The 24,303-nt window shown below is 47.7% G+C and overlaps 1 protein-coding gene across 2 annotated transcripts in view; it reads right to left on the bottom strand.

The window, feature by feature from the left end:
* Positions 1-24,303, bottom strand: part of dpp6a (dipeptidyl-peptidase 6a) — a 174,813-nt gene that overhangs the window by 131,021 nt on the left and 19,489 nt on the right. The gene's annotated exons all lie outside the window — the stretch shown is intronic.

The following is a 24,303-nucleotide window of genomic DNA, read 5'->3' as shown; positions in this document are numbered from 1 at the left end:
CTCTCTCTCTCCTCTCTCTCTCTCTCTCTCTCTCTCTCTCTCTCTCTCTCTCTCTCTCTCTCTCTCTCAACAGGGCAGAAAGGGTCAATATATGTGTACTGCTTAACATATCCCTGCTTGTGCCTTGTGATTGGTTGCAATAGGTTGTTAAAGCTCTCCGTTAAAACACTAAGCTTCCCCCTGCATTACTGTAACCGGTGTCATCAAGAATTATTGATCCGTTTAAAGGAAGCTTGGACGAATGCAAAACATTTCCGCCAGTTTGATGTTTTTTAAAGCGGTAACAAAAAAGATTTAGCTTGTTTCCCGGAGAATAACAGCAGCAGGTAAATCTTCAAAGTTGTATAGCTCTGGCCCAGACTAGCATTAGCATAATTGGACCGCTGCTAGAGACACCGTTTGTGACGGCAATAACAATAACAACTTAGTTCGCATTTATGACAAAATAAACTTGTGATTCCAATTAACGGATGTTACATCGTGACATAAAAACACAAATTAAAAGACAAGTACGGCAGTTGAATAATAACAGTCTTTCCTATCTTCGAGATCTGCAGAAAACATGTTGTAACGCACGTTTTGACTAAATCCAACCGTCTGTTAAGGGCTGAGGTCTTTGTAGCTGTGTGATGGTTTATTGTGTCGTCTGTATCGTCCCTGATACGGTGATATGGGGTTGTTCTTGGATTTTTGTTTTAACTGCTCGTGCAATTTCCCTGGGAGGACCAATAAACCGAACTGCAAAAAAGGAAAAGACTATCATTTTGTTCTCAGACGATTACCCAGGTCCCCTAGCGGCGGCTGGACCGGCGTCCAGACCTCGCAGCGAAGAACACAAGAGGTCAGACCTCCTTTAGAGCCAATTCACGCCCGCCAGCCCAAGAAAAATAATAAATAACAGGGCCCTTTCCAACAGGCCAAATTGAAGATGAGACTGAACCCCAAAAAAACAAGATCAAATTGAACGGGAACCCCAAAACACGGTGCGTGATGAAGCACCCCAGAGATGACTGTTGAAGGGCAGTCGGCGGCTGAGGGGGCCATCAAAATTCAAAGCCCCCAAACCGTGTCGCCGGGGTGCTAGGATAAGCTGGGATACACACACACACACACACACACACACACACACACACACACACACACACACACACACACACACACACACAGTGCGGTCTCCTTCACCGCCCCACCCTTTAAAGGCTTTTTTATTCCATTAATGGCCGCTGACTTTCCAATTCCCCGGGATCACAGGGAAGGAACGGCGACACAAAATGAGAAAGTCCCAGTGGTACAGGAGAGGTATCGCTGGAGGCGACTCCAACTTATTGTCTAGCGGAGAAGAGTCGCTCCGCCCGGCCCCCCCCCCTCCCCCTGCCCCAAACCCCACCCCAAACCACACCATATGTCTACTGCATCGCCATAGAGGGTTCATCAAAGACTTATTACGATGCACACCATCACTCTTCCCCAATAGACCGATCCATACATCCATAGCTGCTTTAATGAAGTAATTTAGCACACCCTTTCCATTAAAGTGACCGGCAATGATTTCAGATACGCGTCGATAAGAAGCAGGTCGAGGGTTGGGAACGTACACGTGGAGGGAGGGTCGTATGCGGTGTGGGGGATCGAAAAGTGATCCCCTTCGGCTATGAAATCCCGCTCGCTGTATAGTCAATAGATCCATCTCTCTCTCAACGGACAAACCAAAGGTTACAGAGGCAGGGCTTGCCTATTTCAAACCCGGCCTTGGTGGTGTGTTGACGGGACTAAACACAAAAGGCAAAGCCAACGGCCAGATGCGGGCTGCATGAAAAAATACTTGGACGTCGCATAAAAATATGTTTTTGGAATCGATATGGAATCAATATGTTTTTTTTTTTCAGCATTTGGCTGTAATACAAATTCGATTGGTGAGCCAGATCAAATTAGCCATAGTTAATAACTTGACATTCAGGGGAGGATGCTCTGCTATTTAGATAAGCGATCGACCTTGGTTATGTAGCCTCCTGTGGCTCAGGTTACAACTGCTCATCATAAGAACAGCTCCACCGCTGCATTGGACCAGGGTTGTCTTTATAGAACCATCAGAATAAAATAGCGGCCCCCACGGTGCGCTTGCCCATAGTATAAAACAATAATCATAAGCGAAGTGTGGGATTTGGGGAGATCAGAGGAGGATAAAAGAGATAAAAGAGATTCAAGTTTGGACTGTGCTCCAAGTGTGTTCCCCCCAGTGGCTCGTTCCGTTACCTCCGAGGCCGTTGTGAGGCGCCGCCTCAACCCTAAACTCCACGGGGCCCCGGCTAGAAAGCTGCCAGCAAACTTTTGTTTTGAAAACTTTCCTTCTTTGACGACAGTGAGTGACACTTCCCGGTGACCCGAATCCCTGACTACAGAAGCTAGCAGCTGTCAATTGTGCGTGCGTGTGTGTGTGTGCGAGATTGCATGCGTGCGTCGCAATCCAATGAGGTTTGGAGATGGTGAAAGCGTTCAATAGATTTAACAACTCCGACGACGCTCGCTCAAAATGGCCCCCGCTTGAGACAGACAGACTATTCCTCTGCTATTAAGCACACTGCTTCCTGTCCTATATCCTGAATGTCAAAGTCTTTAGTATAAAGGTCAAACGTTGGTTGAAACCAATAAACAGCCTGGATATCCTTCTCCTCTCCCCCCCTTTGTCTTTCAAGCTTCAAGCGGGGCTGATAATAGCAAACAAACGGTTTGAACCTTCGTCTCGGCACACTGGCACGGCAGCTACATTGATGAATGCATTGCGATATAATCTCTGGAGTTTACGCACAGCGCTAACAGCTAAAAGCACGGTGCTCACCTCCCCAACCCCCGCGTTGCTTTCAACTAATCAAACAAAAAAGAAAAGTGCCAAAGAAACGAGCGTGAGACTCTCTCTCTCTCGACAGTGACAAATAAGTTGAGCACTTGCTCAGCCAAGAGGACAATTTAGGGAAACACGGGCATTAATCCAAGTCGTCTCCATTAGAGAGAGAGGGCTCCTGTGATAAGGGCCCACTACAGTGCCCACCCGGTTAATTTCATGCCAGCCTGATGAGAGATGTGGACGTTCTTAGAGTAAGTGGTTTAGGTCGAGGGCTTCCCGTCGCTCGTAAATACTGATCTATTAGTTTGGACGGGATTCCTCCGTCCAACCTTCCTGCGACGTTCTGTTCCGTCGCAAAGCGGACGATACCGCAAGGTCAACCTCCCTCCGCGTCCCGTCTCAGCCATCGATTCTGGATGCCAGACCCAATTCCGGGCCGATTGATTGATGGCAAGCCAGGCCAATCATAGGGGGGGCGGGGGGGGGGGGCAAAGCGGGGAAAGTGGGCGGGGGTGGCCAATACCGTGACGGTTGGTGTTTAATAATGTAAAGGGTCGTTATTCCTGGGCCCAAGGTAAATTATAAACAGTTTCGGAGGGGATTGCCAATGACGAAAATGGGGCATACACTTTGGATAGGAATCTATTGCAATTGCTTTTGAAAGGCTTTTAACCTGGCAGCATCGTCCATTGGTGTCCATTGGCTTTTTGTCTGTTTCCACGTTGGTTTACGGCCGCGAGACCGCCGTTAAATTAAATGAAATCCTAAAATACGACCGGCCGCGGGCGGAAGACACGGCGTGGAAGAGGACGCCGTTTTCCCAAGGACAGGAGAAGAGCCATGGGCTCAGCATGGTGGACGTAACTCTTTTACATCCCTGACCTTTATGTCATAAACCCCCAATGAATGCTTCCCTCATTCTAGCGGCGGGATGGAGCAGTGAGATGACCATCCATCACCAACAGCACGTTGAGAGGAGGGAAACCTCCAGAATGACCCGATATACACACAGACCCAGCTTGTCCAATGTGACCGGCCTAGCTTATAAAATGTGTGTGTGTTTGTCTGTGTGTGTGTGTGTGTGGAGGGGGGGGGGGGGTACGATTACAGCATGAACCCTTACATTTAATAAAATGTAAAATAATGATCTTTCTTATCTTTTTAATTTCCTCATCAGAGGGCTCTCAACACAGCTGAAAGGTAAAACCTGCTTGGCTCGTTTTCTTAAAAACGTAGGGGACGAACAGACACGACGGTAGACACAGAGGGCTGGCTGTTTTTCGCATAACACCACTGTTGACTTCACACCGTCCGACGCCAGGGGCTGAGGAGAGGAGGTGGAGGAGGAGGAGGAAGAGGAGGAGAGAGGGGTAATGGTGGGGGTGGTTCGTAGAGAGAGATATTGTATCGAGCGGTGAGCCGGGATAGTGGATGCCGTGTGCCAGTGAAGCTCTGGGACACACACCACTGCACACCTGACAGGTACTACCGTTAGAGCCGTGGTGGGGGGAGGGGAGGGGGGGGGGGGGGGGGGGGGGGGGGTGCCGGTGACAGGTAGCAGGTGGGTGGGCGGGGTGGTTGGGATGATGGCTCTCCAGTCAACCGTCTCCAGGTTTTCAATACTCCCCCCACACCCATACCATCCACCCCTCCATCCGACCCCCCCCCCCCCCATGCTCCCAGGCCCGTCCCTGTCCCTCCCCCCCAAGAAGATAAGGCATGTCGGAGGTGTGGGAGAGCATGTGGAGCAGGGAGGTGGGGTGGAGGGCTGTGGCGTTTGGACGCCCCCTTCCACGGCTGCATCTCCCCCCCCCCCCCCCCCCCCCCCCCCCCCCCCCCCCAGAGCACCTCCTCCTCTTCCTCCCCCACGTCCTCTTCGTTCTCCTCCTCTGCTCTACACAACCACGAGCGCCACGGGGATATTGAAGCAGACATATCCTTCCCTGGATGAAAGGGGCATTCTCAGTCACGCACCGCAACACAAGCCACCCCAGCCTTCCCCCCCCCCCGCCTTCCCCGGGCCCCCTCTGCCACCATCCTCTCCTCCCCACCCTAGATGGACGTGATGGGGGTTAGCAAGCAGCCAGACACTTATTGCGGAGAAAGGCCCAGAGGCACCACAAAACCAGCCTCCCCCCCTCAGCCCGGCAATAATGAGAATCCCGCCCCCTTTTTAAACCTCCGATCCGTTCGCTGAGACAAAGTCATCTCCGGAAAGTTGTTTTGTTTCGAGTTACCCCTCTCCCTGTTTATGTTCCACTTCAGTGTCACTGCAGTAGCGGCATTCAATTGCAGGCACCGCCATATTAATAACTGTCATTTGCAGGTTGCCCAGCGTTAATATCTTTCATTTGCTGGTCAGGGAAGGTCTCGCTGCATGCGAGGCCTGCGTGTTTTACCCACGCGAGGGGAAGGACGTGCGTATATTAGCAGGAATACGTCCATTAACACAGGACCGGTCAACACCTCGTGCTCTCTGCTGACCTGTAGTTGTAAGTACCTTTGTTTAGTTTATTGGAAATTACGGAGCCGACAAATTATATAATTCTGGATTCACAGAAAGGTAGTGCAAATAAAAGATTCATTTTTCCCCGAGGCATAAAATATAAATAAACTATTCTTTTTTTTCATTGAAACCAAAATCGTCAATAGTGTTAATTTCCAGGAAAAAACTTGAAGAAAGCGCACTCGTCCATAACTACCGTTGAATTGATCGTAACAGAGCAGCCTTATGGATCCATTCCCCCCACATCACACACAGGTTATGTGTTCTGCCTCCAAAACCAGAATACATTACCAGGGAACACCTTTCACAAGCCCCACTCCCGGGAAAGCCCTGAACTAAAGACCCAGCATGCATCAGGTGCGGCCTTCACCTTCGATTGGATCCAGTGTGTTTGAATCATGATTAATGCATGATTCACGCGGCGTCCTACAGAACAGCGGCCATATCTACCAGTACTTTTATGTACCGATTCCTGTGGGACTGGAAGCAATTACAGCAGAGAATTAAATAGAAAGCATTAGTGTGCGAGTTTCAGCCGTGACGCATTAGCCTTTAGCCCACAGCCTCACAGCAAGCCAGGGAGATAATAATATCACTGTACATCATCAATAGAGAACGGGAAACCAAGATAAGAAGAAGGTGGGGCACAAGGAGAAGTGGATGTTGAGAGAGGGGACACACATACACACACACATATACCAACTGAGCGCACACACACAGAGACGATGACCAACATGGCTACTTGCTGATAACTTGTATCTGGAGTCAGTACAGGTTACTTTGGATAAAAAGTGTTCAGAAATTATAGCTGAATGACTCAAACAGTAGACAAAAAACTGCTCATTGTGATGTGACTAAAGTTTAGAGGCCTTTGCATTTTAATAACCATAAACATTGTGGTTTGATCAGCGTGTTTAATTTCTCAGTGGGGATTACTCTGGGGGGAGGGGGGGGGGGGGGTGTTTAGTCCATTTAGGTTAATAGCCATAATGGAATCTGACTCAAGCACTCCAAACTCATCATAACAGGAGTGCGTTTCACACACATTTGTCACGTTCTCCTGTAATTGCTTCCAAGAGACGATCCTGTCTCTCCCTCATCTCTTTCAAACACACACACACACACACGCACGCACGCACAGTTTATTTCTCAGAAACACACACGCACACACACTATCTCCCTAACCCTGTCACACACATTCCCTCTCTCCTTCAAAAACACACACATACACACACACAAGTGCACAGACACAAGTGCAAAGACACACACACACGTTGATCCCCGCAACATTAGCTCTGTATTAGAAGCGACCATTAGCAGCATATCATGCCTGCGACCAATTTGCCTGGAGAAAATAGTTGTGCTGGAGGATTCATCAGCACACAAGGGTGTAGTGAGCCGCGAGGAGCCTGATTAGCCGGGATGCTAATGTAGCGCCGCTCTGGGCCAGCGGAGGAGGTGGACGAAGAGGATGAGCCAGAAACCTGAGGCTGGGAGATGTTTTGTGGTTTGTGAGGGCGATGGGAGAGGCGTTAAGAAGTGACGGTTCAGGGGAACACAAGACAGTTGAAAGGTGCTGTCAGGTGAGATTAAACAGCTATTATTTGAGGGAATTAGTTGAATATGCCCTAGCCATCCATCAGCTTTTAGTGAGTGTAAGGGTTAATCAAAGCATCGATATGAGCCAATTTGAGTCAATATTTTCATATTTTAATTTTTTGTGCCATTAGGTCGAGATATTGCCCTTGACCTATCCTACAATCCAACTAATATGTAACCAGCTATCGCCATCACATATCATTTGAAAATAACTTGTTTTCAGGTTTAGTTTTCCATTCGAAGCCAAAGCGCATGACAACATTTGAGTGCTATCATCGACTTTAAAAAGTCAAAGAAAGGAGGAGAAAAGTTCAAAAGAGAACCTTGAAAACCTTCTTTCGCTTTTCTTCGTGACAAAACATTGATGAGTTCAACCCCTCTCCTCGCCAGCCGAGATGTGTTGATGCCAGGCTGAGAAAAGAAAAAAAAGAGGAACGAATGTGTAGTCCACTTTGTCTCCATGGAGAAATTGCACCGAAAAAAACGAAAAAAAGATAGATTGCTTTTTTTTCTATTCGCTCTGCGTTTTAAAAAGGCAGGTCGGACAGCTTTCACAATTCTTCCAGCAACTATTTTTGCCTTGCAACATCAAACCAGAACAAAACAAAGAAAAGTGTATGACTGAATTGGGCGTTGAAGAAAAGAGGCCAAATTAATTCAAAACCTTCGTCTTATTGCCCATATCTCCCGTCGTTCCAGGGACATAAAGTGAGCGCTGGGAAGAAATATTGTGCCGTCTAGCAAACGGCAAATATAGCGCAAGGCGTTTGACCACTTCCACCCAGCTCGAAAGCGACCATAAAACAATCCGTAGAGCCATCTAGAATGCATCCCTCTTGCACACTTTTTTTTCAATCCTATAAAATATTTGTATCCCATAAAACATCTGTTCAATTTGTTCGGTTTATTGTGTACGGAAGGTGTTCACACAGGCCTCCTCCACTAACTGTGGGTAGGTCGCCTCACAAGGATCGTTTCGGTAACAAACAAAGATTGAATTGAATAGTAAGGATGGGTCTTGCAGATTTATTGTGAAAAACAGGTAGGATATATCAGTCAATCAAGCAATCCATCGGTTCCTCCATCCGACCCTCTATCTTACTAGACATCCATCCAAAAGATCACCTCAGAGATTTGGTCGTTTGTAAAAAAATTGCAATCATAACATCACCCTGGCTCTGTCCTTCAGCAATAGAATAAGCACTATGGGTAATTAAAGTGCAGATGATGAATGGAATAGAAAGACAACAATGAAAAATAACTCAACCAACAGGAATATTGGGGCCTAAAGATGTGTCCTTACCAAGGACACAAGCTCTTAGTTATGGTGGGCTTTGAAATGCACTCTACACTGTATACAACATTGTTGAACCAACGATCTCTGAAACCTTTGGTTTTCTTCTCTGGGTAGCACCAAAAATGTGACACGCATTTGTAGTCAGGGGTTCACGTGAATTAATGAATAGGAAAGTCAAACATTGGATGAATTAATGGCAAGAATGGTTACCCGTTATAGACAAAATATGTATACACAAAACCCTGCTCTACACAGTGGAGCTTGTGTTTTCAAGGTGAGCGTCTTTGTGTTAATGTCAGTAGCCGTAATCAGATGGGAACGCTATTCTAAAAAGTTTTCTTTACACATTAAGTAGAGTAAAGCAAAGGACGTCGTCTCGGGGAACACACTTCATACCCTTCCAGCCGGCTCGCCAAACCAAACACTCGTAACTCGAAATCTCGAGAAGACCCAGCACCGATACCCTTCCCAACAGCGTGTGCAAGGGATTAAGAGTATAGCCTGGTCACGTGTGCACGGTAATTTACAGGAGGAGAGCAGCAGCAGATGCGGGGCTGAACTTTAAGCTCAGCAGGGAGGCAGGCTCAGCCGCGGCCGACTGACAGGCAGGCCGGGCGGGACCACGTCTGATAAAGAGGCACGCTGACCTTTAGCAGACTCCAGGGGGCGCCGCGCTGTGTTCTTACCTGACAGCACTGCCAGGCAGGAGCTCCTCATTATGGGCCAGGTCGATTAGAGAGAGAAAGAGAGAGAGAAAGAGAAAGAGAAAGAGAGAGAGAGAGAGAGAGAGAAGGTGTGTCTTTGTGGGTACAGCCCCCCAGGCAGGAGTGTAAAAGGCAGTGATTTTTAATGGGTCTGTAAGGGCAACAGTTTTTGATTTTATTCGAGTTCGACAAAAGGGCAAGAAAGTGGCATCGGGTCAGTTCGTTAGCTTTCACTATGAATGAATTTATGAAATGAAGAGATGGCCCCTGAATGACAAAACATGGCTGGCTGCTGGAACGGAAAAACGACTTCGGAAAGACGCACAGTATCAGCCGCCGTGTGAAAGCGCACCAGCACAGCATGCTGCAAACACGTCACGCGTCAGAACAACGAAAACCCCAGCCTCAGACGCCACTGTCTCCGCCTCCTCCCGGACAACACTCCGAAACAATCCACTTCCTAAGGGGTCGATAATAAACTAAAAGCCGGGCGTCAAGGCCTTTTCCCCGGGATTAAACCTGAGTGCCAGGGAGGCTGAGCGCCAGGCCGGTCAATACGGCGCGCGGCTGATTAATGCAGTGGTCTCGGCCGCGTTGATGAATCACGCCCGGACGGTGTCGCCGGACCTCTAGTACTCGTGACAAATCGGTAGTGTCACACCGCAGGTATTTCTCCGATCGCGATCCATGCCGGGTTCCAAATGGCGCCGGGGGGGGGCGAATTCCAGGACACCACGGTGAAACCGACTAGAACAACGGGGACAGGCCGCGGCGTACGCAGAGAGTCACGGGGCGTAGAGCCACTGCAGAACTCACTGCCACGGCGGGCACCCCATGTGCCCACTTGGAAGTGGATTTTGTGAATGTGTGTGTTATGGTGTAAGAATAGGGGGGGGGGGGGGGTACCTGCCAAGTGAGCCATCTGCCGGAGCTGTGAGGACCGGCTATGATGCCGTTGGCCGGCACTAACAATCTATTATTTCAGCCTCGGTGGAAGCGCCATTGTGAACGGCGAGGACACAGCTCTTAGGAGGACTCTCTCCACACAAAAACGCTTTGCAGCCCACAGGGCCGGGCGTGCGTTTTTGACGCTGCCTCCGGTGGCTGAGAGGTGAGGTGAATCAATGGCGACTTGGATGAATCCAGGGCCCAGCTGGAGATGAGTGTGGGGACAATTATCTAGACTGAAGGGGAGTAGCGGTAAGGCCGATTGGTGAATGCTACAAGGTTCAGCACCAGCAGGGCAGCTTACAATGGTTTGATCGGCTTCTATCGTCCATTACCGAGCGATATTGAAGAATACGCTTTCAAAATAAGCAGGAGGAATTCAGAATACTGCTAGAGTGTGTGCGCCATTCTGATACAAGTTAACATATCCAAAATGTGTGTAACGCCCATTAGCCTCGACGCTGGGATTTTGGACCAATTTGACAGCCATCGCAAATGGCGTGACACAATATTACAATATGAGCCTAAAAGCACGCTTGGATTGTTCCGAGCCTCACTTTGGAGGCTCATTATGACTGAATGTAACTACAACGGGATGCGCTTTACTTATCCTGGACGGGCCATTATGATGCGTTCTGCTGCACCGCTGACAGAGAATAAAGAACAATAATATTCCCCTATCCATCTGGATACGGGAATATACCTGGCTTCACTTCCAGTGTGGAGGTGATCCGACTGCCAGGAGAACGCTCTGAGCCTTCCCCTTCCGGCCCCCCGCGGCCCCTCCCGTGTTCCGGTTAAGCGCGGCGGTCAGAAGCGTTGGGGCCGGGCTCATGTCTTCCTCTCGCTAACGCGGGTACGCAGCATAAGGTGGGGGGGCGGCCCACACCTGTCGTGGGGCATCAGCCGTCCCGCTGACTGCAGACCGTCTGCGCTCGGGGCAGATTGAGGTCATGTCCGGGGCCTCCCCCCGGCGGCCCGCGTTTGGCTCCTTCTCTGCTTCATTACATCAGGAGGCAACATGCGCGTCGGCACACATGCTACACAAACTGAAGGCTTCGAAGCCTTGGGGTTGGGATTTGGGGGGGGGGGGGGGGTGTAAGCCCTCTGAAAACAGACAGCCGGCTCCGATAGATCTAGTGTGAAATGGTATCGGGGGGGAGATGAACACGAAGTACATGAAGAGACACGGGGGCTCTGCTGTGAGCACATTGATTGCATGCGAGTACATGCCTTGTGGGAACGTGGATTTACATTGTAGTTGAAATATAGCAGATTATGTTACCGGCTTTCGCACGTAAACCACCATAGGTGTACAAACGGATCAAGGCTACCGGAAGATACACACTTCACACATTGCATAGAATCACACACACACACACACACACACACACACACACACACACACACACACACACACACACACACACACACACACACACACACACACACCACACACACACACACACACACACACACACACACACACACGTTCACACTCTAACTGGCTTTCTCTCTCTCACACACACACACACACACACTAACCAGTTTTCTCCCAAACAGACAGACTTGCACACACAAACACACACACACAGACACACCGGCATGTAAACGCACACACTAACCGGCTTTCTCTCACGCACACACACACACACACACACACACACACGCATGTAAACGCACACACTAACCGGCTTTGTCCCCCACACACACACACACACACACACTAACCGGCTTTCTCCCACACACACACACACACACACACACACACACACAGACAGTGAAGTCATAGTTCTGTTTGTCCCGCTGCCTCACCTCGGTCCACCCACCCCTCCGTTATAAGTCCCAGTGTGACTGGCAGGCCCCCCGGGGGGCATCGCTGTCATCAGGGGAACGCACCACAAGGACATATGGGGGGGGGGGGGGGGGGCATTCAGGCCAGGCGATGTTCCAGTACTCCATCACTGAGGATATCAGTGTTCAGCAGGTGTTTACCCACACAGGACCACTCCCAGGCCGGAGCAAACCAGATCATTTAATCTCCCCCCCGACACACACACACACACACACACACACACACACACACACACACACACACACACACACACACACACACACACACACACACACACACACACACACACACACACACACACACACACACACACACACACACACACACACACACACACACGCCTGCCTGGGTAGTAGAGCACTAGAAGCACAAGCCTGAAATCTTGTAATGGCGTGTTGTCTGTCATTACCCAGAATTCAAGACGGCAGCTTCCCCAACTTCCTCTGCCAGGAAGTAAATGGCTCAGATTAATCATATTTTGTCCGATGCCGCCAGAGAAAAGGGAAATGGTCGTCTGCTGTTCATTTGGGACCGGAGAGTTGTCATTGGTGCAAAGACGTGTGTGTGTGTGTGTGTGTGTGTGACTAGACTAGGTGTCTTTCTGTGTACATGCGTGCATGTGTGCGTGACTGCAAATATACACTCTTGTTTCTGTTTGCCAGTTATTATCAGTCGGCATCTGCAGAGACAATGAAAACACAAGTGTAATATCAATATTTGCTCATGAAATTTCACGCATCACATCCACTTTCTAAATAAAAGTTAAACGATCACAAATTACAATTTTGGGGCACATAAGCAAAAGAAGAGCATAAAAGACAAACTAATTCAAACTAAGCTGATTCATCCTCCTAAGTCCATTGTGAGAGTTAAAACAACGTGTCCAAATGCCAGTGGAAGGTTAACACCGGTCTTCGGTTGCAATCCCAAGACGCTGAGTTGGACCGAGTGAGACGGCAGCGAGCCCACCGCCTGCAGATGGTTCATTCTATTCTCTGCCTCGCGTCGCCGTCATTAGCTGGCCAGTCACAGAGACTCTCCGGGTCCGTCCTAAACCAGCCAGCTAATCGCCTGGAGAGCCCTGAAGACAAGGGCCTGTGTCAGAGCTGGGATTCTCTGCCAAGCCAGCAGCTTTTTTTTCGCCCCATTGGTTTCGTCAGCTAGCTTAGACTTTTATTAGCCTCCAAACTTCTAATACTCCAGGTGCGGCCATCAACCTCCCCCCCACCCCCCCCCCCCACCCCCCTGACGGGCCGCTCAACACTGGTGTCAGCGCGGGGTCGGTGCGGGCACAGAAACCTGCCAGGCACAGCAGCAAAGGAAAACGATGGAAAGGATGAAGTCATGCAGCAACACTTTACCCAGTATATACACTGTACCAGGAACAATAACTCACTGTTTAACCCGGTTTATACAACGTACCAGAAACCATAACTATCTGTTTTACCATTATATAGACATTACCAAGGACTATCTGTTTTACCCAGTATATACACAGTACCAGGAACAATAACCATCTGTTTGACCTAGTATATACACATTACCATGAACTACAACTATCTGTTTTACCCAGTATATATAGAGTAGCGTGAATTATAACCATCTGTTTTATCCAGTGTATATACATTACAGGGAACAATAACTATCTGTTTTATCCAGTCTATACAAAGTACCGGGAACTATAACTATCTGTTTCATCCATTATACACAGTACCACGAACTGTAACAATCTGTTTTTCATGTTTTCTCACACGGTACAGGATACTATACAACTCTGATTTACCTGGTGTATACACAATACCAGGTACTATATAACTGTCTGTTTTACCCGGTATTTACACAGTACCAGGTACTTTAACTCTGTTTTACCTGGTGTACACACAGTACCAGGTAGTATGTAACTACTGTGTAACTATTTTTTTCCTGTTTTTACACAGTACCAGGTACTATGTAACTAGGTACTATATAACTTTCTGTTTTACCAGGTATACACAGAACCAGGGACTATATAACTCCTGGTTTATACACAGTTCCTGGTGCAAAACAACTTCCATTTCCACCTGGAATACATACACCCCTTTGTACAATGCTCACATAATAACAATTCGATTGTGCCTCTTTCATCACCAGGCTACGTTACTTTGGTGATCTGCAATCATATTATAAATGGAATATCTTGTATCCACCCTTTGGATGTCGGTGTCTTACCAGAAGGGTAAAAGTTATTATTAATGACTGTTATTAATACAGAGCATAAAAACAATCTTGTGCCTTCAAAGAGAAGGAGGGGGGTCATGATACACGGGAACAGGGAGGGCTGCTTCCTGTTGGCGGTATTCCCTCTTGTCCTCTCCCTCATTGTAGGTCAGCATAATTACTGAGAGGAATACAATGCCAGAATAACTCGATGATATTTGGCCATTACACACACAAACACACCCGTGCACGTGCATGGACACGCACACACACAGAGAGGCACACTCCTCTGGGCAGCTCAATCTGCATGTGGAACAGTTCTGGCTCTACCCTCAAAACACGTGTACGAACACGAGCCAGCGCACGCGCACACGCACACACACACACACACACACACACACACACACACACACACACACACACACACACACGCCAACGCGGGCACTCGCACATGCAAACATGAGACAACACACACACACACACACACACACACACGTACGTACGTACAAATACAAGAGCCCACACACACATACACACACACACACACACACACACACACACACGTACGTACGTACAAATACAAGAGCCCACACACACATACACACACACACACACACACACACACACACACACACACACGTACGTACGTACAAATACAAGAGCCCACACACACATACACACACACACACACACACACACACACACACACACACACAAACACCCCCCCCCTCCCCCCATCCATATGGACAATAACACAGTCGCCCGTAGGCACAACAAGCGTCCATGTCTCCTCGGTGACATCACTAAAGCAGGCCAGTAAGCCAGTAATTACAGCTGTCCACACCCCAGCAGGATCCCACAGGAGACGGGGAGGCCAGGGATGAGTCCCGTACCCCCTGGACCCCCCGTCCCCCGTCAGCCTGGACCGGCCCACATGACATGACTCCAGCGGTGCCAGGGTCGTCTCACCCTGACTATTAAAAGTCCCTTCATTAAACTCTAAAACAAGATGCATCTCTCTGACAAAGCATTTTGCACCCATAAAACTAGTTTGGCTCAGTAGTTCCCTGTTGCCAGATCTGGTTGTATAATGGGAATGCTGCCTTTGAAGAGTGTGTTATCTCACGCCCCTTGCTTGCTAAGTGATCGTTAGAATATGGCTTTAAAGGGCCATCATTATTTTTATATCCATTGGGCCCAAACAGTGTTCTGGGTCACGGTTCAGTTAGGTTTCAGACTCCTTAGAATATGGCTTTAAAGGTTCATCATCATTATGATTTACATTGAACCCAGAACAGCCTTCTGGGCTATCCTACGCTTTTGGTCATTCTGCTTTTGTACTTTTTAAACATGAATTATTTTAGTTGGAAATTTGGTTTGGAAACCTGCCAATTGGGTTGGAGACCAGTGGTTCCCAACGTTTGGGAACCACTGTAGGTGTACCACTAAGCTGACCACCTGATATGCAAACTGTAAAATGATATATCAATACACAAGTATCAGTGTAAGAAGAGTGTTTATGGCAAACACAAATCTACAAAACAGAAATGGAAAACATTCAAATGGAAATGATCTAATGAAATGCAACTATTTCTGAAATATCAAAAGCAATAATACCATATTCACTGAAAAACATGAATAACATTTATTTTCATTGACCTATGTTATTTTTACTTCCATAATTTCTCCATCATTTTATAATTTTATAAAATAAAACGCACAGTAAAAATAAAGCTCCACTTAGCTCCAGCTGCTGCATGTCCACATTGCAGGTGTTATGTGTGGGTCGTTAGGGAGGAGTGGGGGGTGCAGAGCGCCCTAGTGGGTGATATATATCCCACTACTGTACACTGGTGTTAATTTGCTGGGGCAGTGAGCGTGGTGGAGGCTGCCGGCTCTGCGGTGATTGATTGCTCAGGTCTGGGGAGCGGGGCTGAAAAGACAGAAACGCCGGGTCCTCAAAGCGGGAGAGATAGCGCGAGCGAGGGAGAGAGAGAGGCACACGTGTAGAGCTAGAGCACCCGATTATGCGGCTCCCATTGATGCTACCCTGTAGGACGAGGTTGAAAAATCTGATGGAGTTGATTCACCTGAATGGTTTGATGAATACTTGGATGTGTATCTGTGTATATTTGATCTTCCTAGTAGATTATAGTAAGATAAACAATTTTTAACATTAGAAGTAGTGATTTACAATTAGCAGTGACTAGTGAATTGTAAGATCTTCGAGAGGGAAAATATTTTTTTCCTTTAAAAACTTTTAAGTTTAAATAAAGTAAGAGTTCATGTAAAGTCTGGGTTGGGTGAGGAGTCAGCGAGGACTCAACTGCACCGGAGGTACAGCGGCGAGCGCCGGGAGACACGGATGAGCGTCTCAGCGAGAGCTTCTAAAGAGGCCATTTTGAAGTCTGTAACAGCTGTGGATTATCTCTAATTAGACGAGTCGTCGAGGACACCTCGGCCGCGCTCCAATCGCACTGGCAGCACCCAGGACTGCTCCTCTCCAGCTCAAACAATCTCCAAAAACAGACAAACGGAGTGTCTGATTCAATAATAATGCCTGATAATTTTAAATTCTTGCTTCTGCTTTTCCAAGTAACCCAAAACACTTTGCATAGTGTGAGTGTGGGACTTGTCACACCTCCTTCATTGTCCTGCACAAATAGGTTTCACCTGCATTAACACAGATGGAGAGAAACGCAAACAATGATTCCATTAGCCCCCCACCAGCTGGGGGATGTCAGAGTTGCGATGCATTTTTTGTATATTATTAGGGGTCAGAGCAGCGAAGCTGCTTGGTCCCCTTTTGTTTCTGCAATGTTTTTTTTTCCCTCAAATTCTGTAAAAGTCATACTGCAGTTTATACCGTAAGTAGAAAACTCTTGAAATGTGCAGGTATGGTTACCAATAACCTAGCCTGGCACCGCCCACCTACCTACTTCCGCTCAATTTTCATTTCACTTCAGTACTAGGTCTGGGTCTGCTTAATATAAATGCGTTCCATGGAAACCAGATTTCTGGCGGTCCAATCAGCGAACAGAGGGAGTGGCTGAGAACGATGACGTCTAGGTCGCGCGCCAGTTTCAGTTGTAGTCAGAGGAAGACAATGGAGAAGGATACGAGAGAAGCTATTCGGTCTGTTGTGGGATCGCTGCCGAAAATCGATCAATTAAAGCCGGAGCAAGAACAAGCTTTGCAGAGTTTTGTTGGTGGCCATGATGTTGTGGCGCTTCTCCCCACCGGGTTCGGGAAAAGTTTGATTTTCCAGCTGGCTCCGTCAGTGGGGAAGTAGCCGGTCCCGTCTTATGACATATGTCACGACCAAACGCTATGCGATTGGTTATGGCAGATCCAGAGTGGCACTGGGCAGATCCAATCATTTTAACACTTCTACAGACACCCGCCTCCAAGTGAGTGAACGTTTGTCAATTGAGCAGTTCCAGACCATCTGTACAAATGAAATTAAGTACGATAGTCTGGTAGGACCAGGCTACCAATAACCCCCACTACCCATGAACCCAAATTTGTGGTACTGCACCCAAAGGTGGCGCCAAAGTAAAAAATTCATGAATTAGCCTTATTCTCCTCACCAGATTGACCTGGACTCAAAATTCTTTCTGAATATTAATCTCTAGAATCAGATGCATTTATAAAACCCTATTTTACCCACAATTTCATATTAAAGCCAAACATGATAAAAAGAATCATAAGCTACAAAAATAATCAGAAATTCACCAAAATCGCCACATTAAATCTTCAGACCAAGCCTCACAAAAATCATCAAACAGAATTTGTTTTATTTAGTTCCATTTGAGAAATATTGTCCAATAAAGTCGGAGCAGTTAGCCTATTTTTCTTATATGACCATTTTGTTATTGTATACACATAAGACTATTATTAGGTGGATACCAATACCCCCCCACTACCCATGAGCCCATTCTCCTTACCAGATTGACCTGGACTCAAAATTCTTTCATCATATTAATCTCTAAAATCAGATGCATCTTTTTTACCCTGGTCTTCTGCTCTAAAAATGTCACAGGCACAGTATGTCATAAAGGGGAATATCAACATATTTTTTTTCATAATTATATGTCATATTTATATATCTTGCAATAGTGTGTTCTGGACTTTTCATTTTGCTCGGACCCCGTTAATCACCGCTTGCGATTATAATTTTATTTGTTTTCTCTTTGTAGCTTTAAATAAAGCCCCTTCATAAATTAAATTACTATCTGTACATTAAAAAGTATTTCTGCTCAATTTAAAAGGTTGAATCTCCTCGTGACTGAATGTTTGTATAAACCGCGCAGGCTGTATGCGCGCAGGCTTGATGCGCTCCATTTTTTTCTATGGAGAACCAGCGCCCTCAATATTTACTACAGCGTTTCTACAGCTCGATGCGGTTTCGCAATGACTCCGTCTTTACGGATATATTCCTGAACCGCATTAAACGAAACCGGTTAGTTTTCGCCCGTTTCGGCTCCGTGTGGACGGGGCCTCAGAGTTCGAAGTGCTGCATGAATAAAAATGGACGTCATTCAGTTCCTTTTCCGGGGACGAAAAGAAAAATGAGCCAGAGAACCACGTCATCTCTCAAGGCTGCGGATGCTAATCAGATGAACTCCTCTCTAAACTCCACCTCATCTCCAGTGAAGCAACCGCTGATGCGCTGCAGCCATCTGCTAGCCCGGCCGCAAGAGGGAGGAGAAGAAATATAGAAATAAAAACACAAATGCACAGCAACAGCGCTGGATGGTAGAGCGGCTATTGGTGTTCACAGAAAGGTTGTCGGTTTGATTACTATGTCAGCTCTCTCTCTCTCTCTCTCTCTCTCTGTTTCTGAATGCGGCTTCAGCAGCATCAGTGAGGTCTCAGCAGCACCTGCTCGCAGCAAACAGCGCAAAACAGCGAGGAAGCGTGATGGATTAAAGCAGTCCAAGTCCACTATTCAATAGTCAGGAACAACATCATTGTCGGACAACTGTTCCGTGATTAAATCCCAGTGAGGGCCGAAGCAAACAACTGGACAAAAAACCCGTTCAGCATCATAACCTCTGAAATGCTCAAGGACTTCATCATTAGTGAGCTAGAGAGTTCAACAGAATTATCAAGCGGCACAAAATTGAAGTCTGCTTTCAGAAGGCGGTCTTTGGATACAGCCACGCGCGAATGCCCTGCGCTTTCAGAAGGCAGTGCACCTTCTCCTGTCTTTTGCGACCACTTATCCGTGCGAAAAAGGCTTCGCTTCACTTGCTGTCATGAAAAACGAATACAGAAGCAGGATTGATGCTGAGCCACACTGGAGACTGGAGCTGACCTCGAAGGACCCATACATGGCAGGACTGTGTTCGCTGAGGCAGGCTTATGGAAGTTCAGTTGCCAACATGCTTGCCAACTTTTAACATTATTTTTATTTAGCTTTCAAAAAGGTTGTTAGAATACAGATGTTAATCCTAATGTCCTCACTTGCTCTGTGTGCCTGCGTGGCCGAGGGGCGGCTCCTTGCGTTTTGTGGCAGAGTTTGTGCCCGTTGTAGGGCCACCCCTTTGTACAGCTGACATCAGTTAATGATTATCTTAAGGAACAAATGAGCCTCCTGCTGTGAACTGTGCGTATCGGAATAGGGCAAGCTTCTGCTACTGTATTTTGTTTATTTTAAATAAACGAAATAGAGACCACGGTCATACTGGTGGTATTTTGGGAGACAAATATATTCTGAGGTGGTAAGAAAACCTCATAAAAAGTTTGAGAACCACCGGTCTAGATAAAGAAACACCAGCTTTCCTGGATGAAAAGCACTGCAACAGTCACATTATTTTGAACGGACAACCTTTTGGCCGGGGGGGTGGTGCAGCCTTACCACCAGACCGTTCTGTCCCTTCTTCTTTAAAACGAACAACATCAGATGGAGCCGAGCCACACTAGTTAAAGGACAAGGGGGGGAGGGGGGGGTGGGCCCGTGGTGGGCAACCGGTCTGGACTCATTAGACACCGGTCGGGAGTCTCATTAGTCAGACGAGTGTTTATCAAGATCAAAGTCAAGCGGTGGCGGAACGTGTGCACAACTCCACAGAGGGGCCGACCTTGGCCTGCACTCAAACACCTGCACACACCCCCACAACGCAAAACAAAAAAACACAAACACCTGCCTGACACAAATCACCCCCTCGCAGCTTTTCCTGACATAAGCCGAAGTGTGCGTGCGGCTTAACATTTTTCACCGTCACATTTTTCTGATGGAGCGTTGGACGTTAGCGTTAAGCAGCTGTTAGCGTAGGTGCCATTCCGGATAATGGCGCAATCTTGTGGGCGCGTAATAACTTTGGCACGCGTGCAGTGGAACGTCATCAGCATCGGTAACGCCGCGTGATGCGAGAGACGGGGAGCCGGCCATCCATCTTCACGCGGTTGGGGTGAAAAAAAATAAAACCTGACATGAGCTGTGGAAGCAATTCCTCAGAACTGACGAAAAAAAATAAAAACGGTGGACTACAACACAACTGTGATGTTTGTACTTAGTGAAGTCGTTGGCCGCGCGCCAGAGAACACTTCATCATGCTAGGTCGCCCTCCATCAGCATTTAGCCATTGTCGGCCTGGGGGGAAAAACCGTTGTTTAAAACAGGACAACACGTCGGGCCTGTTCAGTATGCAAACAGAGACACACTGCCTTCAGTGTACACCGCCAGCAACACGCTGGGCGCCGTGCAAACAGGCCCGTCTCTCCCTGAGAGGGGGGCGGTGGAGGAGGAGGAGGAGGAGGAGGAGGAGGAGGAGGAGGAAGCGGTGGCGGGATTGGTCAAGCAACAAGGTGTGCACTGTGAGGGTCACCAAGACATGTTGATGAGTGATGGTTTATTGGTAGATTGAACACAATATTTACAATGTATAATAATATTAATAATAATAAGCTTTATTTTCAAGGCACTGAAAGTGCTTTACATAGGGTGGTGTGTGTGTGTGCGTGCGTGCAAGTATGTGTATGCGTGTGTGAGTGCGTGTGTGTGTGATCCTCTCCCCCATTGAATCAGATGAATTTAGTGGACTGATAATAAGGCTGATAGTCCAAATAGGACGGTACATCATATGAACTTATAACACCAATAGTTGAGGAATGAGCTCGTCAATAAACCACACCAACAACAGGTCACATGGTCATCATCTGCATGCTAGTAACCAATCCACAGGGGGCGGGGGGGCTAGAGCCCTACCGGGGGCACTTAGCGAGCCCTTCAAACCCCTCTTTGAAGCCATCTTATTGTGCCGAGAGGGGAAGCCATTTACGATCCACTCCAACCAAATCAAGAAGACCTCAACACACCCCGAAACAAAATGGCCTCTCACACTTCTCTCACACTTATACAATCCCATGCCTCTTCTTTAGAGTAGTTAATTAAAAATGGGTCTAACATATAAGTAGATATCTGTTTTTGTTTCCCTCGCCATAGGCAACAGAACCATTAGGGGCTGAGCTAAAATGGTGACGGTGCGCTGGCCTTGGAGACGTGCTCCTTGTTGCGGAGAAACGACCAAACACAAACGATAATGGCGCGAGAAGACCGTGGGAAAGCAGATTTAAAATGTGCTCCGTGTTTGCTGCCCGAGGCTGGCAAACATTAGATTCATTTGTGAGCATAATGCATCCAGCGTTACGAAACCAAAATGAAACGGTCGATGTTAGTCCAAGCAGGAGCACCAGAGAGTAGACAGAACCAGAGGAACAAGGCTTTCTTTGGGCACGCGGTACTTCAACGTCTGATGTGGACGCGGCACATGATGGTATAACCCAAGGAGGAAGATTTAAATAAACATTCATGGCCAGCTGATCCAACGTTCCTCCAAACATTGTGTACACACACACCGCACCGTTGTTATATACAGCCGTACGATGTGTTTGGTAACCATAACATCCACGAGACCAATTGCCGTCCACGAAATGCCATCGTAGGTTGCAGAGAAATAACAAATGGATTTGACAGAGGAGGAAAAGATCATCAACAATGCATCGCATCATTGTTCATGCATTCATCCTGTATACGTCAAATAAGAGGACATTGATTCTGGAGAATGTTTTACAAGTACAAACTGATGCTCTGCCAGGGAGGCCTATTGATCCGTGTCCGACTAAGTTTCACTCGTATGTTTTCACCTACGCGCCTGAATGTTTCTGCAGCTCCTCGAGAACACTCTATAATCTGCATCACAAATCGCCATCTTCATTCGTCTTAGCGATTAAGCAGATGTTTGCTCATGTCTGCCAACCTGCGGGTCGCCGGTTCAAACCCCCCAAAGGACAGTGCTCCGAGAGGAGCTCCATCAAGGTAAGCCACACAACTTCCGTCCAGGTATTAAAACACTGTTTTGCTTCACTGAAAGAGGCCACTTAAACCGGTGTGCCATTTTACACGCATTTATGCTTCATTTGCAAGAGAATGGGTTTCATGGCCTTTACAGAGCGAGCAGAAAAAGCAGGCTTGGTAATTGCGGAAGGAGGAAGAGTTGGCACTGCACTGCAGTGGTGGCTACCAATGTTCAGCTCAGGCTCCCCCTTGCCTTCTGCTTCTGGATACACAGGGGGAAGATCTGGGAAGCAGGGGGTAGAGACACCGACCCTCCAGCCAACTGGCTCCGTCAACCTCGCCAGGACACAGAAAACGGATTTCACATATTACAACCCCACAATTCAGAGCAGCACTAAGCAAGCATTACAATATGCTGCATACATATAAGAGGGCTCGGTTTGTGTCGGGACTTTAGGCTGTTTGACTACCAACTGAATGGTTCTGGGTTCGATCCCCGATGTCAGCAGCAATGTCCGCCGGAAATTAAGAACCGGACACCGTGTGTTTTTCCACCACCTGCTCCTTAGTGAGCTGAAACTAAATTCCCTAAGAAAAATAAATAATGTTATTTTGGAAGCAAGACAAGAGCTATAAAATGTATACACATGTACAATATACATACACAAGACTTGACCTCTTCCAGACATGTTTGGGTGTGAAGATAGCGGTTCGAGGTTGGAACCCCAGTCTATAGGCATACTTGATCAAGGTGAAACCTAACCCCTCCCTTCTCCTTAATGGCGTGTATCTGAGTTCACTGCAAGTCACTTGGGATAACGGAGCCTGCTCAATTCAACGCATGCGTGTCATTCAGCCGGTCTGTATTGAACTACGTCTCACCGGCGCATTCTGCCAGGGCATCCACATCACCTAGGAGGCTACACACTGGTGGTGGAAGAGATGTCATGATCCCCCCCACCACTCTCTATATCAAACAAACACACACACATATAGACACACACATGGTCTCTTACACACAAATATAAACACACGGTCAAACAAGCATATGTACGAACACACGGTGTCACACACACATAGGTCTATACACACGCGTATGCCACACACACACACACACACACACACACACACACACACACACACACACACACACACACACACACACACACACACACACACACACACACACACACACACACACACACACACACACACACACACACACGCTTTCGGTATCTTGAAAAGCGCTATCTACATAAATCGAAATTAATTATGATATAAGCTGACCATGAATCCAACTTCGCATCCACGTGCGTGCTGACAACCAGCGGCGGGAGGAGACGCATGACGCACGTTGGGCGCGGGGATTCATATGTTGTCCAGGGCCTGACAAACCGCGTTAACCTCCTCCAGCGCTCGCTTCAGACCTGATGCTGGCCAGCTGGGACCCACATCACCCCCACACGGCAGACAGTGTGTTCCGCTGCACCCGACCCAGACTAACGGGCCCACTCAAGGACGAAGGAGATCGTGGTGAAAAACAGATGATACACATAACACGGTAACACAAACCCAATATCAGCGATTCAGCCCCAAACTCAACTGTGGACGAGAGCATCACGAAAATTGATGGATTGAAAATAACAACAGCCACACACAAACCCCCCTGAGCCATGAGACCCCATAACCCAGTGGCACCACGCCGTACGGCCTGCGCCTGTGTTGGATGGACCGGTCCAAATCTAAGAGGCAAAGGCGAAGGGTGGAGACGTGAACCTTGACTCCAGAATAAAGATGAATAGAAATGAGACGTCTGAGGTGCAATACGGTATTAAGTATTCATCCTCTTTATTCTTTATTCTCTATCCCTACCTGCAGCTTCTCATAATAACGGTATGCGATGGTAATAAGTGTGGGCTGCACAGCTTTAGGTGTGGTCAAATATTGATAAGTCCCTACCGGGGCAGGCTGACCCCGGACTCAAAGGTTACCTCTCCCTCCAGAAATATTTATAACCAGGGCGGCAGACTGCAATCAAATCCCAGCCAGACATC

This window comes from Gadus chalcogrammus, chromosome 23 (genome assembly GCF_026213295.1).
Source record: "Gadus chalcogrammus isolate NIFS_2021 chromosome 23, NIFS_Gcha_1.0, whole genome shotgun sequence".
Taxonomy (NCBI): Eukaryota; Metazoa; Chordata; class Actinopteri; order Gadiformes; family Gadidae; genus Gadus; species Gadus chalcogrammus.
Note: the sequence above shows the minus strand (reverse complement) of the source record. Positions and strands in the feature narration are given on the sequence as shown.